A 16,414-nucleotide genomic window follows, 5' to 3' on the forward strand; every position below is an offset into this window, starting at 1 on the left:
CTGATAAAGAAAGTATTTAAACAATTATTTTGGTGCAAGAAATACTGCAAGGTATGTTAGTAATAAGTAATTGTAATCAAATAACCCATCAAAATAAGCAAAGGCAATTACAAAGGTCAGAACATTTCAAAGTTGATCACATGCAGTATGTGTGAAGATCTATTAACCGCATTCAACAATCGTTAAATACAGAAAATAACAGATTTACCGTCTTACGAATGATAGTTCTTTCAAGGGTTGGTTGAAAGGAACGTTAAATGAGTGTAAAGTGAGACACGCCGGTTCAGTCTGAGACATCCACAAGCCGGATACCCAAATGAAACAAGTTTGGGATTTGATGTGGGAAAAGATGAATTACGTGAGAAGTGAAACAATCTAGAGTAAGAAAAGGACCAAAATGGAAGGGAAGGGAACATTAATGAGTCTATTTTTATGGAGAAATGAAATATTGGACACAGGGTGTTTGAAACAATACTGAGACAGAACATTACTGTCCAGCTCAGGGACAGGGTTATACAGAGCAGCAGAAACAATGACTGAGTGCCAGAATGAACATGTTCAGTGCCCAATGGGGGCCCAGGAAATCCTGTCCCAGTCATGACGTTCCATTCCTATTTACCCAGCATTCCCCGCGACGGAGGACGTGCCGAGCCCAGACTACAGGGGCCCAGTGCGCAGGTGCGAGACCGAGCTGTGTTTGGAGCATGCGCGGTGCGTGTAATGGCGGAAAGGACATGGTGAACATCTGTTCCGCAAAACAGTCCATTTTCCGCGGGGCGGAGGTGAGTAAAGGACCAGCGGGGAGCCGGGGAGGCTTCATAAACAACCGGTGCCCGCCGGAAGCCCGGAATAACAACCGGAATATCGGCGGCTGCAGCCTCGAGGCTTTCTCCCGGTCCCAGGCCCAGGGTAACGGCGGCCATCTTTGTACAGGAAGGCCGGGTCAGTCCTCCGCCACCTTTGTTCATTGAGCAGCAAAGCGCATGCGCGGCCATCTTGGTAAAGTAAGAGCTGAGTTATTTTCGACACCTTGGATTTCTCACCATCACCTAAAGGTGCTGCTCAGTGCTCAGCTTCTGGTTACATCCCAGACAATTCTAACAGGAAAGCCCCAGAGCTGTTCACTCCCAAGGTTAGAGTCCCCATGTACAGTCCCAGGGTTAGAGTCCCCATGTACAGTCCCAGGGTTAGAGTCCCCATGTACAGTCCCAGGGTTAGAGTCCCCATGTACAGTCCCAGGGTTAGAGTCCCCATGTACAGTCCCAGGGTTAGAGTCCCCATGTACAGTCCCAGGGTTAGAGTCCCCATGTACAGTCCCAGGGTTAGAGTCCCCATGTACAGTCCCAGGGTTAGAGTCCCCATGTACAGTCCCAGGGTTAGAGTCCCCATGTTCACTCCCAGGGTTAGAGTCCCTATGTACAGTCTCAGGGTTAGAGTCCCCATGTTCACTCCCAGGGTTAGAGTCCCCATGTACACTCCCAGGGTTAGAGTCCCCATGTACAGTCCCAGGGTTAGAGTCCCCATGTATCGTCCCAGGGTTAGAGTCCCTATGTACAGTCCCAGGGTTAGAGTCCCCATGTACAGTCCCAGGGTTAGAGTCCCCATGTACAGTCCCAGGGTTAGAGTCCCCATGTACAGTCCCAGGGTTAAAGTCCCCATGTATCGTCCCAGGGTTAGAGTCCCCATGTACGTCCCAGGGTTAGAGTCCCCATGTACAGTCCCAGGGTGAGAGTCCCAGGGTTAGAGTCCCCATGTACCGTCCCAGGGTTAAAGTCCCCATGTGCAGTCCCAGGGTTATTATCTCATAAGAACATAATAACATAAGAAATAGGAGCAGGAGTGGGTCATTTGGCCCTTGGATCCTGCTCTGCCATTCAATAAGATCATGTAATCTGATCCACTTCTCTGCCCGCTCCCCATAACCCTTTAATCCCTTATCGCTCAAATATCTGTCTCGCTCTGCCTTAAATATATTCAATGACCCAGCCTCCACAGCTCTCGGGCAGAGAATTCCACAGATTTACAACCCTCTGAGAGAAGAAATTCCTCCTCATCTCAGTTTTAAATGGGTGACCCCTTATTCTGAGACGATGCCCCCTAGTTTTAGTTTAACCTATAAGTGGCAGTATCCTCTCTGGATCCACTTTGTCGAGTCTCCTCGTTATCATATGTTTCAATAAGATCACCTCTCATACACTTTGGAGTTCAAAAGAATCAGCCCAACCTCATCGGACAACCCTCTCATCGCCGAAATCAACCTCTGAACAGCCTCCAATGCAAGTATATCCTTCCTTAAATACCGACACCAAAACTGCATGCAGTATTCCAGGTGTGGTCTCACCAATACCCTGTACAGTTGTAGCAGGACTTCTCTGCTTTTATACTCTCTCCCCCTTGCAATAAAGGCCAACATTCCATTTGCCTGCCTGACTACTTCCTGAACCTGCATACTAACTGTTTGTGTTTTATGCACAAACAGCCTCAGGTCTCTCTGTCCTGTAGCACTTGCAATTTTTCTCCACTTGAATTATAATTTTCTTTTCTATTATTTCTGCCAACGTGGATAACCTCACATTTTCCCATATTATACTACATCTGACAAATTTTTGCCCACTCATTGAGCCTGTCTATATCCCTTTGCAGATTTTTTGTGTCCTCAATTTGCTTTCCCACCCATCTTTGTTTCATCAGCAAACTAGGCTATATTACACTCGGTCCCTTCTTCCAAGTCATCAATATAGATTGTAAATAGTTGAGGACCCAGCACCGATTCCTGCGGCACCCCACTAGTCACCATTTGCCAACCAGAAAAATACCCATTTCTCCCGACTCTCTGTTTTCTGTTAGTTAGCCCACCCTCTAAACATGCTAATATACTGCTCCCAACCCAGTGAGCTTTTATCTTGTGCAGTAACCTCTTATGTGCCACCTTATTAAATGCCTTCTGGTAATCCAAATACACTGGTTCTGCCTGATCCATCCTACTCATTATATCCTCAAAGAACTCCAGCAAATTTGTCAAACATGATTTCCCTTTCATGAAGCCATACTGACTCTGCTTGATTGAATCAAGCTTTTCAAAATGTCCCGCTACTGCTTCCTTAATAATGGTCTCCAGCACTTTCCCAATGACAGATGTTAGGCTAACTGGTCTATACTTACCTGCTTTTTGTCTGCCTCCTTTTTTAAATAGAGGCGTTACATTTTAGGTTTTCGAATCTGTTGGGACCGCCCCAGAATCCAGGGAATTTTGGTAGATTACAACCAATGTGTTCACTATCTCTGCAGCCAGTTCTCTTAAGACCCTACGATGTAAGCCATCAGGGCAAGGTGATTTGTCTGCCTTTACTTCCATTATTTTTCTGAGTACTATTATGAATAGTGATTGAATTAAGTTCCTCCCTCACTATAGCCCCTTGATTATCCACTTCGGTATTACTCTCAGTGACCTAGTGTTTTACTGTAATTAAACTGATCTCAGATTGTGTCTGTCAGATATTAACTCCTGCACGGTCCGAACAAACACTCCCACTCCCTTGTCCCTCTGATGTTTCTGCAGATTTGCTTTGTGAAGACAGGCTCATGGAGAGAAACACCCTGCACGGATTGATCCCAAATTTAGCATCTCCAAGGGACAAGGTTCCCAGCTTTAATCATTCTCTGTCCTTTCCCCCCAGGCCCAGTTCCTTTGCTCAGATTCTGATAAAAGTAAATTGGGAAAAGTGAACTTTGATTTTTACAGGCTGAATTATTGCAGGGAGCTGCGCATTCGCGGTTCAGCCCCACCCCGTGTGATGATTCCCAGTGAGCAGAATAGCACATGCGCCCTCCCCTCCCCCAGCACTGCCTGTAATCACCATTCACTCAGTGAGCAGAAGATGGTTTAAAACAGCTGGGAATGGAGACACTGTGACCCCGGGGTAAAACAGCAAGCAGCAGCCTCCTTACAGCAGCGCAGCGCTTTGGGAGTGTGTCCGCAGATGGGCTCAGAGATCGGCATTGAGTCCGGAGAAAGTTCAGGGGGAGTCGGGGGCTGTGTGTAAGGGGCAGAGTGGACCAGGAACCAGTCTCAATGCGTGGTGTGAGTGGGGGAAGGGAGTGGCCATTCTCGTGCTGTGTGTGGACAGTGTGTGTCCAGGGTAAGGGAGACAGAATGGGCAGAATCCGCTATTTATAATCTGCTGCTTTCTCTCTCCAAACCAGCAGTGAATATTCCTGGTTTAGTTCCCTCGGGGGCTGTGTGTAAGGGGCAGAGTGGATCAGGAACTAGTTCCGGAACATGGTGTGAGTGGGGGAAGGAAGGGGCCATTCTCGGGCTGTGTGTGGACAGTGTAAGGTAACAGAGAAAGTAAACCACTCGCTCTTTCCAATCATTGCTGCTTTCTTTCCCTAAATCAATAGTGAATGTTCCTGATTCAGTTCCAATCTCACCGTGTCTGTTGTTCTTGGGCAGTGAGCAGTGGAAACACAGTCTGACAGTGAGGATGTGGGGAGTTTCACAAAGTGCATCTATTGCAGGCACCAGGAGAGGAGTGTGGGAGAAGATATTTTAAAGACCAGTTATATTGTTTCGGTGAGCTGAGTTCCCCAGAACTATGTTGCTGATGATCGAGAGATACATTGTCGCTCCCTCAGATACATCATATTCTCCCCGCATCCATATCTTAGAAATAATAATGTTCTCGTATTATTATTCTCAGAACAAAATTCTTTATCCAGCCTGAACAAATGTGATCTTTCCTCCACCCGGAACACAAGGAACAGTGCAGGCAGCTCCTTCTCACACACAGTAAGTAGATTATCACTCACAGAGCGCAGTGACACAGAACTGGCCTCAATCCTATTGTCACAGGCAGCAGAAGCTGTCAGTCCCACAGTGATCCAAAGTGGCAGAGTTACATTGTGAATCTTACAGCCACATGGAGCAGTATAATCAGATGCTGTTTCACCATTGAAACAGATCACACTGACAGGTACATTAAACACCCACACTCACTTGCCAGAAACTGGCAGGTAGAGAATAAAAAACACAATCGCCTATCAGAAAAAATGTCCAACAGAAAGTATAAACCACACTCGCAGATCAGAAGCTGACGGGTACAGAGCAAAAGCCATATTCATGTTTCAGAATCTGACAGATTCAGTATTTAACCCCCCGAACACACCAGAGGATGACAGGTGCTGAATAAAACCCACATTCCCGTACCATAGACTGACAGATACAGTATACAACACACACCCACATATATGAAAGTGACAGTAACAGAATAAAATCCCCACATGCATACCAGAGAGTGACAGGTAAAGTGTAAATCCCATGGGCACATATCGGAAAACTGAAAGGCAGGAAGTAAAATTGTTACTTGCATCGCAGAAACTGATAGGGGCAGAGTAAAAGCCACACCTACATCAGAAAAAATGACAGGTAGAAGGCAACATCTTCACTCACATATCAGAGAAATACAGGTAAAATGTAAAATTGATTCTCATGTACACATACCAGAGACTGGCAAATACAGATTAAACTCAGACTAACATAGCAGAAACTGAGAGGCACAGATTAAACCTCAACATACACCAAAACCTGACAGTTACTGAAAAATACACACACTTGTATATCAGAGACTGAGAGATACAGTATAAAACCCACACTCACAAATCAGAGGCTGACATATTAAAATGCATAATCCCACAACATAAATTGACAGATACAGTGACATGCCCAGACTCACTCACTAGTAATCAGTACAGGTTAAAGACCTCTCTTCCATACCAGAAACTGACAGGTACAAATGAAAGCCCACTCTCAATTAAGCAGAAAAAGGCAGCAATAGAGGAAGGCCCATAATCACCTCTCAGAACTTGACAGGTACAGAATAAAACCGAGACTCCCATAACAGAAATGGAGATACTGAGAAAGGCCCACACTCACATACCTGAGACAGAGTAAAACTCAGACTCATTTACCAGAGACTGACAGATTCAGCATAAACACTCACCTCCACAACAAAAATTGACAGTGAAAAAGTAAAACGAATACTCTATCAGGAATTGGTGGTACACAGTAAAATAATACTAACACACTGGAGAATGATGGGTGTGGAGTCGAGCTCACATTCAGATAACAGAGATGGACAGGTACAGCACAAACCACACACTCATTCACCAGGAATGGAAAGGTACAGAATGAAACCCACAGTCAATGACCAGAAATTGACAGGTACAAGATAAAACCCACGCTCTTGTATCAGAAACTGACATACAGAGTAAAACACTCATTCACATAGCAGAGATGGGCAGATACAGATTCAAATCCACCATAGCAGACACCCACAATATTAATTCTGTATTTACCTGTCAATGAATCAGAGAGTGAAAGTGTCAGTATCTATCCTATAATCACCGGTCAGTCCCACACTGACACTGCACCGGAGATTGAAAGTTGCAGTGTCCAGCTTACACTCATCTGTCAATCAGAATCTGTCACAAAATGTTGGAGAATGAGAGAGCCAGTATCTATCCAACACTCACCTGTCACATAGTGTCAGAGAATGAGAGAGCCAGTATCTATCCAACACTCACCTGTCACATAGTGTCAGAGAATCGTAGGGGCAGTATCTATCCAAACTCTCCTGTCACATCGCGTCAGAGAATGAGACAGGCAGTATCTATCCAAAACTCACCTGTCTCATAGTGTCAGAGAATGAGAGGCAGTATCTAGCCAACACTCACTTGTCTCACAGTGTCAGAGAATGAGAGGCAGTATCTATCCAAAACTCACCTGTCTCACAGTGTCAGAGAATGAGAGGCAGTATCTATCCAAAACTCACCTGTCTCACAGTGTCAGAGAATGAGAGGCACTATCTATCCAACACTCACCTGTCACATAGTGTCAGAGAATGAGAGGCAGTATCTATCCAAAACTCACCTGTCTCACAGTGTCAGAGAATAAGAGGCAATATCTATCCAACACTCACCTGTCACATAGTGTCAGAGAATGAGAGGCAGTATCTATCCAACACTCACCTGTCTCACAGTGTCAGAGAATGAGAGACAGTATCTATCCAACACTCACCTGTCACATAGTGTCAGAGAATGAGAGAGGCAGTATCTATCCAACACTCACCTGTCACATTGTTTGAAAGAATGATAGAGACAGTATCTATCCTCCACTCACCTGTCACATAGTGTCAGAGAATGAGAGAGGCAGTATCTATCCAGCACTCACCTGTCACATAGTGTCAGAGAATGAGGGAGGCAATATCTGTCAAACACTCACCTGCCACAAAGTGTCAGAGAATGAGAGAGGCAGTATCTATCCAACACTCACCTGTCACATAGTGTCAGAGAAAGAGAGAGGCAGTATCTATCCAACACTCACCTGTCACATTGTGTGAATGATTGACAGAGACAGTATCTATCCTCCACTCACCTGTCACATAGTGTCAGAGAATGAGAGAGGCAGTATCTATCCAGCACTCACCTGTCACATAGTGTCAGAGAATGAGGGAGGCAGTATCTGTCAAACACTCACCTGCCACAAAGTGTCAGAGAATGAGAGAGGCAGTATCTATCCAACACTCACCTGTCACATAGTGTCAGAGAAAGAGAGAGGCAGTATCTATCCAACACTCACATGTCACATTGTGTGAATGATTGACAGAGACAGTATCTATCCTCCACTAACCTGTCACATAGTGTCAGAGAATGAGTGAGGCAGTATCTATCCCACACTCACATGTCACATAGTCTCAGAGAATGAGAGAGGCAGTATCTATCCAAAACTCACTTGTCACACAGTGTCAGACAATGAGAGAGGCTGTATCGATGCAACGCTCACCTGTCACATATTGTCAGAGAATGAGAGAGGCAGTATCTATCCAAAACTTACCTGTCACATCGTGTCAGAGAGTGAGAGTGACAGTATCTATATCACACTTATCTGTCACTTCGTGTCAGAGAATGAGAGAGGCAGTGTCTATCCAACACTCACCTGTCACATAATCTCAGAGAATGAGAGAGGCAGTATCTATCCAACACTCACCTGTCACATCGTCTCAGAGAATGAGAGAGACAGTATCTATCCAACACTCACCTGTCTCGGAGTGTCAGTGAATGAGAGAGGCAGTATCTATGCAACTCGCAACTGTCACATAGTGTCAGACATTGAGAGAGGCTGTATCTAACTAACACTCACCAGTCACATCGTGTGAAAAAATGACAGACAGTATCTCTCCAACACTCACCTGTCACATCGTGTCAGAGAATGAGAGAGCAGTGTCTATCCCCCACTCACCTGTCACACTGTCTCAGAGAATGAGAAAGGCAGTATCTATCCAACACTCACCTGTCACATAGTGTCAGAGAATGAGTGAGGCAGTATCTATCCAACACTCACCTGTCACATAGTGTCAGAGAAAAAGAGAGGCAGTATCTGTCCAACACTCACCTGTCACATAGTGTCAGAGAAAGAGAGGCAGTAACGTTTAAAATTCTGACGGGTTTTGACAGGTTGGATGCAGGAAGAATGTTCCCAATGTTGGGGAAGTCCAGAACCAGGGGTCACAGTCTAAGGATAAGGGGTAAGCCATTTAGGACCGAGATAAGGAGAAACTTCTTCACCCAGAGAGTGGTGAACCTGTGGAATTCTCTACCACAGAAAGTAGTTGAGGCCAATTCACTAAATATATTCAAAAGGGAGTTAGATGAAGTCCTTACTACTCGGGGGATCAAGGGGTCCGGCGTGAAAGCAGGAAGGGGGTACTGAAGCTTCATGTTCAGCCATGAACTCATTGAATGGCGGTGCAGGCTAGAAGGGCTGAATGGCCTGCTCCTGCACCTATTTTCTGTGTTTCTATGTTTAGTATCCATCCACCACTTACCTGTGAGATAGTGTCAGAGAATGAGAGATGCACTAATCTATCCAACACTCACCTGTCACATAGTGTCAGAGAATGAGAGTGGCAGTATCTATCCAACACTCACCTGTTACATAGTGTCAGAGAAAGAGAGAGCCAGTATCTGTCCAACACTCACCTGTCACATAGTATCAGAGAATGAGAGAGGCAGTAGTTATCCAACACTCACCTGTCACACAGTGTCAGAGATTGTGAGAGACAGTATCTATCCTCCACTCACCTGTCACATAGTGTCAGAGAATGACAGAGGCAGTATCTATCCAACACTCACCTGTTACATAGTGTCAGAGAATGTGAGAGGCAGTATCTATCCAACACACACGTGTCACAGTATCAGAGAATGAGAGAGGCAGTAACTGTCCAACACTCACCTGTCGCATAGTCTCAGAGAATGAGATAGTCAGTATCTATCCAACACTCACCTGTCACTTCGTGTCAGAGAATGAGAGAGGCAGTATCTATCCAACACTCACCTGTCACATATTGTCAGGGAATGAGAGAGGCAGTATCGATCCAACACTCACCTGTCACATAGTGTCAGAGAAAGAGAGAGGCAGTATCTATCCAACACTTACCTGTCACATAGTCTCAGAGAATGAGAGAGGCACTATCTATCCAACACTCTCCTGTTACATACTGTCAGAGAATGAGTGAGGCAGTATCTATCCAAAACTCACTTGTCACACAGTGTCAGACAATGAGAGAGGCTGTATCGATCCTACGCTCACCTGTCACATAGTGTCAGAGAATGAGAGAGGCAGTATCTATCCAACTCTTACCTGTCACATAGTCTCAGAGAATGAGAGAGGCAGTATCTATCCAACACTCTCCTGTTACATAGTGTTAGAGAATGAGAGAGACAGTATCTATCCAAAACTCACCTGTCACATAGTGTCAGAGAATGAGTGAGGCAGTATCTATCCCACACTCACATGTCACATAGTCTCAGAGAATGAGAGAGGCAGTATCTATCCAAAACTCACTTGTCACACATTGTCAGACAATGTGAGAGGCAGTATCTATCCAGCACTCACCTGTCACATCGTGTCAGAGAATGAGAGAGGCAGTATCTATCCAACACTCACCTGTCACATAGTCTCAGAGAATGAGAGAGACAGTATCTATCCAACACTCACCTGTCTCGGAGTGTCAGTGAATGAGAGAGGCAGTATCTATGCAACTCGCAACTGTCACATAGTGTCAGAGATTGAGAGAGGCTGTATCTAACTAACACTCACCAGTCACATCGTGTGAAAAAATGACAGAGACAGTATCTCTCCAACACTCAACTGTCACATCGTGTCAGAGAATGAGAGAGGCAGTATCTATCCAACACTCACCTGTTACATAGTCTCAGAGAATGAGATAGTCAGTATCTATCCAACACTCACCTGTCACTTCGTGTCAGAGAATGAGAGAGGCAGTATCTATCCAACACTCACCTGTCACATATTGTCAGGGAATGAGAGAGGCAGTATCGATCCAACACTCACCTGTCACATAGTGTCAGAGAATGAGTGAGGCAGTATCTATCCAACACTCACCTGTCACTTCGTGTCAGAGAATGAGAGAGGCAGTATCTATCCAACACTCACCTGTCACATATTGTCAGGGAATGAGAGAGGCAGTATCGATCCAACACTCACCTGTCACATAGTGTCAGAGAAAGAGAGAGGCAGTATCTATCCAACACTTACGTGTCACATAGTCTCAGAGAATGAGAGAGGCAGTATCTATCCAACACTCTCCTGTTACACACTGTCAGAGAATGAGTGAGGCAGTATCTATCCTTACTCACATGTCACATAATCTCAGAGAATGAGAGAGGCAGTATCTATCCAAAATTCACTTGTCACACAGTGTCAGACAATGAGAGAGGCAGTATCTATCCAACACTGTCCTGTTACATAGTGTTAGAGAATGACAGAGGCAATACCTATCCAAAACTCACCTGTCACATAATGTAAGAGAATGAGAGAGGCAGTATCTACCTGTGAGATTGTGTCAGAATGAGAGATGCACGAATCTATCCAACACTCACCTGTCACATTGTTTGAAAGAATGACAGAGACAGTATCTATCCTCCACTCACCCGTCACATAGTGTCAGAGAATGAGAGAGGCAGTATCTATCCAGCACTCACCTGTCACATAGTGTCAGAGAATGAGGGAGGCAGTATCTGTCAAACACTCACCTGCCACAAAGTGTCAGAGAATGAGAGAGGCAGTATCTATCCAACACTCACCTGTCACATAGTGTCAGAGAAAGAGAGAGGCAGTATCTATCCAACACTCACCTATCACCTTGTGTGAATGATTGACAGAGACAGTATCTATCCTCCACTCACCTGTCACATAGTGTCAGAGAATGAGTGAGGCAGTATCTATCCCACACTCACATGTCACATAGTCTCAGAGAATGAGAGAGGCTGTATCTATCCAAAACTCACTTGTCACACAATGTCAGACAATGAGAGAGGCTGTATCGATGCAACGCTCACCTGTCGCATATTGTCAGAGAATGAGAGAGGCAGTATCTATCTAACACTTACCTGTCACATCGTGTCAGAGAGTGAGAGTGACAGTATCTATATCACACTTACCTGTCACTTCGTGTCAGAGAATGAGAGAGGCAGTGTCTATCCAACACTCACCTGTCACATAATCCCAGAGAATGAGAGAGGCAGTATCTATCCAACACTCACCTGTCACATATTCTCTGAGAATGAGAGAGACAGTATCTATCCAACACTCACCTGTCTCGGAGTGTCAGTGAATGAGAGAGGCAGTATCTATCCAATACTCACCTGTCACATAGTGTCAGAGAATGACAGAGACAGTTTCTATCCAACATTCACCTGTCACATAGTGTCAGAAAAAGAGAAATGCAGTATCTATTCAACACTTACCTGTCACATCATGTCTGAGAATGAGATAGGCAGTATCTATCCAACACACACCTGTCACATAGTGTCAGAGAATGAGAGGCAGTAACTATCCAACACTTACCTGTCACATAGTGTGAGAGAGGCAGTATCTATCCAACACTCACTTGTCACACAGTGTCAGACAATGAGAGAGGCTGTATCGATGCAACGCTCACCTGTCACATATTGTCAGAGAATGAGAGAGGCAGTATCTATCCAACACTTACCTGTCACATAGTACCAGAGAATGAGAGAGGCAGTATCTATCCAACACTCACTTGTCACATTGTATCAGAGAATGAGAGAGGCAGTATCTATCCAACACTCTCCTGTTACATAATGTCAGAGAATGAGTGAGGCAGTATCTATCCCACACTCACATGTCACATAATCTCAGAGAATGAGAGAGGCAGTATCTATCCAGCACTCACCTGTCACTTCGTGTCAGAGAATGAGAGAGGCAGTATCTATCCAACACTCACCTGTCACATATTGTCAGGGAATGAGAGAGGCAGTATCTATCCAACACTCTCCTGTTACATAGTGTCAGAGAATGAGTGAGGCAGTATCTATCCCACACTCAAATGTCACATAATCTCAGAGAATGAGAGGCAGTATCTATCCAACACTCTCCTGTTACATAGTGTTAGAGAATGAGAGAGACAGTATCTATCCAACACTCACCTGTCACATGGTGTCAGAGAACGAGTGAGGCAGTATCTATCCCACACTCACATGTCACATAGTCTCAGAGAATGAGAGAGGCAGTATCTATCCAAAACTCACTTGTCACACAGTGTCAGACAATGTAAGAGGTAGTATCTATCCAACGCTCACCTGTCACATAGTGTCAGAGAATGAGAGAGGCAGTTTCGATCCAACGCTCACCTGTCACATGGTGTCAGAGAATGAGAGAGGCAGTATCTATCCAACACTCACCTGTCTCGGAGTGTCAGAGAATGAGAGAGGCAGTATCTCCCCTCCACTCACCTGTCACATAGTGTCAGAGAATGAGAAAGGCAGTATCTATCCAACACTCACCTGTCACATAATGTCAGAGAATGAGAGAGGCAGTATCTATCCAACACTCACCTGTCACATAGTATCAGAGAATGCGAGCGGCAGTATCTGTCCAACACTCACCTGTCACATAGTGTCAGAAAAAGAGAGAGGCAGTATCTATCCAACACTCACCTGTCACACAGTATCAGAGAATGAGAGAGGCAGCATCTCTCCATCACTCACCTGTCACATAGTGTCAGAGAATGAGAGAGGCAGTATCTATCCAACACTCACCAGTCACATCGTGTCAGAGACTGAGAGAGGCAGTATCTATCGAACACTTACCTGTCACATCGAGTCAGAGAATGAGAGAGGCAGTATCTGTCCAACACTCACCAGTCACACAGTATCAGAGAATGAGAGAGGCAGTATCTATCCAACACTCACCTGTCACATAGTGTCAGAGAATGAGAGAGGCAGTATCTATCCAACACTCACCTGTCACATAGTGTCAGAGATTGAGAAAGACAGTATCTATATCACACTGAACTGTCACATAGTATCAGAGAATGCGAGCGGCAGTATCTATCCAACACTCACCTGTCACACAGTGTCAGAAAAAGAGAGAGGCAGTATCTATCCAACACTCACCTGTCACACAGTATCAGAGAATGAGAGAGGCAGCATCTCTCCATCACTCACCTGTCACATAGTGTCAGAGAATGAGAGAGGCAGTATCTATCCAACAATTACCTGTCACATAGTGTCAGAGAATGACAGACAGTTTCAATCCAACACTCACCTGTCACATAATGTCAGAGAATGACAGAGGCAGCATCTACCAACACTCACCTGTCAAATAGTGTGAAAGATTGACAGAGATAGTATCTAGTGTCAGAGAATGAGAGGCAGTAACTATCCAACACTTACCTGTCACATAGTGAGAGAGGCAGTATCTATCCAACACTCACCTGTCACATAGTGTACGAGAATGTGAGAGGCAGTATCTATCCAACACTCACCTGTCACATATTCTCAGAGAATGAGAGAGGCAGTATCTATCCAACACTAACCTGTCACAACGTGTCAGAGAATGAGAGAGACAGTATCTATCCAACACTCACCTGTCACATAGTGAGAGCGGCAGTATCTATCCAACACTCACCTGTCACAAAGTGTCAGAGAATGAGAGAGGCAGTATCTATCCAACACTCACCTGTCACATAGTGTCAGAGATTGAGAAAGACAGTATCTATATCACACTGAACTGTAATTTCGTGTCAGAGAATGAAAGAGACAGAATCCATCCAACACTTACCTGTGAGATAGTGTCAGAGAATGAGTGATGCACTAATCTATCAAACACTCACCTGTCACATAGTGTCAGAGAATGAGAGAGGCAGTATCTATCCAACACTTAGCTGTCACATAGTGTCAGAGAATGAGAGAGGCTATATCTATCCAACACTCACCTGTCACAAGGTGTCAGAGAATGAGAGAGGCAGTATCTATCCAACACTCACCTGTCACATATTGTCAGAGAATGAGAGAGGCAGTATCTATCCAACACTCACCTGTCAAAAAATATCAGAGAATGAGAGAGGCAGTATCTATCCAACACTCACCTGTCACATAGTGTCAGAGAATCAGAGGCAGTAACTATCCAACACTTACCTGTCACAGAGTGTGAGAGAGGCAGTATCTATCCAACACTCACCTGTCACGAAGTGTCAGAGAATGAGAGAGGCAGTATCTATCGAACACTCACCTGTCACATAGTGTCAGAGAAGTAGAAAGACAGTATCTATATCACACTGAACTGTCATTTCGTGTCAGAGAATGAAAGAGACAGTATCCATCCAACACTTACCTGTCACATAGTGTCAGAGAATGAGAGAGGCTGTATCTATCCAACACTCACCTATTACAAAGTGTCAGAGAATGAGAGATGCACTAATCTATCAAACACTCACCTGTCACATCGTGTCAGAGAATGAGAGAGGCAGTAATTATCCAACACTCACCTGTCACATATTGACAGAGAATGAGAGAGGCAGTATCTATCCAACACTCACCTGTCACATAGTATCAGAGAATGAGAGAGGCACTATCTATCCAACACTTACCTGTCACATAGTACCAGAGAATGAGAGAGGCAGTATCTATCCAACACTCACTTGTCACATTGTATCAGAGAATGAGAGAGGCAGTATCTATCCAACACTCTCCTGTTACATAATGTCAGAGAATGAGTGAGGCAGTATCTATCCCACACTCACATGTCACATAATCTCAGAGAATGAGAGAGGCAGTATCTATCCAACACTCACCTGTCACTTCGTGTCAGAGAATGAGAGAGGCAGTATCTATCCAACACCCACCTGTCACATATTGTCAGGGAATGAGAGAGGCAGTATCTATCCAACACTCTCCTGTTACATAGTGTCAGAGAATGAGTGAGGCAGTATCTATCCCACATTCAAATGTCACATAATCTCAGAGAATGAGTGGCAGTATCTATCCAACACTCACCTGTCACATATTGTCAGGGAATGAGAGAGGCAGTATCGATCCAACACTCACCTGTCACATAGTGTCAGAGAAAGAGAGAGGCAGTATCTATCCAACACTTACGTGTCACATAGTCTCAGTGAATGAGAGAGGCAATATCTATCCAACACTCTCCTGTTACACACTGTCAGAGAATGAGTGAGGCAGTATCTATCCTTACTCACATGTCACATAATCTCACAGAATGAGAGAGGCAGTATCTATCCAAAATTCACTTGTCACACAGTGTCAGACAATGAGAGAGGCAGTATCTATCCAACACTGTCCTGTTACATAGTGTTAGAGAATGACAGAGGCAATACCTATCCAAAACTCACCTGTCACATAATGTAAGAGAATGAGAGAGGCAGTATCTACCTGTGAGATTGTGTCAGAATGAGAGATGCACGAATCTATCCAACACTCACCTGTCACATTGTTTGAAAGAATGACAGAGACAGTATCTATCCTCCACTCACCCGTCACATAGTGTCAGAGAATGAGAGAGGCAGTATCTATCCAGCACTCACCTGTCACATAGTGTCAGAGAATGAGGGAGGCAGTATCTGTCAAACACTCACCTGCCACAAAGTGTCAGAGAATGAGAGAGGCAGTATCTATCCAACACTCACCTGTCACATAGTGTCAGAGAAAGAGAGAGGCAGTATCTATCCAACACTCACCTATCACCTTGTGTGAATGATTGACAGAGACAGTATCTATCCTCCACTCACCTGTCACATAGAGTCAGAGTATGAGTGAGGCAGTATCTATCCCACACTCACATGTCACATAGTCTCAGAGAATGAGAGAGGCTGTATCTATCCAAAACTCACTTGTCACACAATGTCAGACAATGAGAGAGGCTGTATCGATGCAACGCTCACCTGTCGCATATTGTCAGAGAATGAGAGAGGCAGTATCTATCTAACACTTACCTGTCACATCGTGTCAGAGAGTGAGAGTGACAGTATCTATATCACACTTACCTGTCACTTCGTGTCAGAGAATGAGAGAG

The 16,414-nt window shown here is 44.8% G+C and overlaps 1 long non-coding RNA gene across 2 annotated transcripts in view; it reads left to right on the forward strand.

The window, feature by feature from the left end:
* Window positions 1–690: 690 nt before the first annotated feature.
* The window catches only part of LOC139238073 (uncharacterized), a 191,379-nt gene continuing 175,655 nt past the window's right edge, over window positions 691–16,414 (forward strand). For both annotated transcript variants that reach the window (XR_011588563.1, XR_011588562.1), the window contains exon 1: window positions 691–782. This is a non-coding gene — a long non-coding RNA (uncharacterized lncRNA). The remainder of the gene's footprint in view (window positions 783–16,414) is intronic.

This window comes from Pristiophorus japonicus, chromosome 25 (genome assembly GCF_044704955.1).
Source record: "Pristiophorus japonicus isolate sPriJap1 chromosome 25, sPriJap1.hap1, whole genome shotgun sequence".
Classification (NCBI taxonomy): domain Eukaryota; kingdom Metazoa; phylum Chordata; class Chondrichthyes; family Pristiophoridae; genus Pristiophorus; species Pristiophorus japonicus.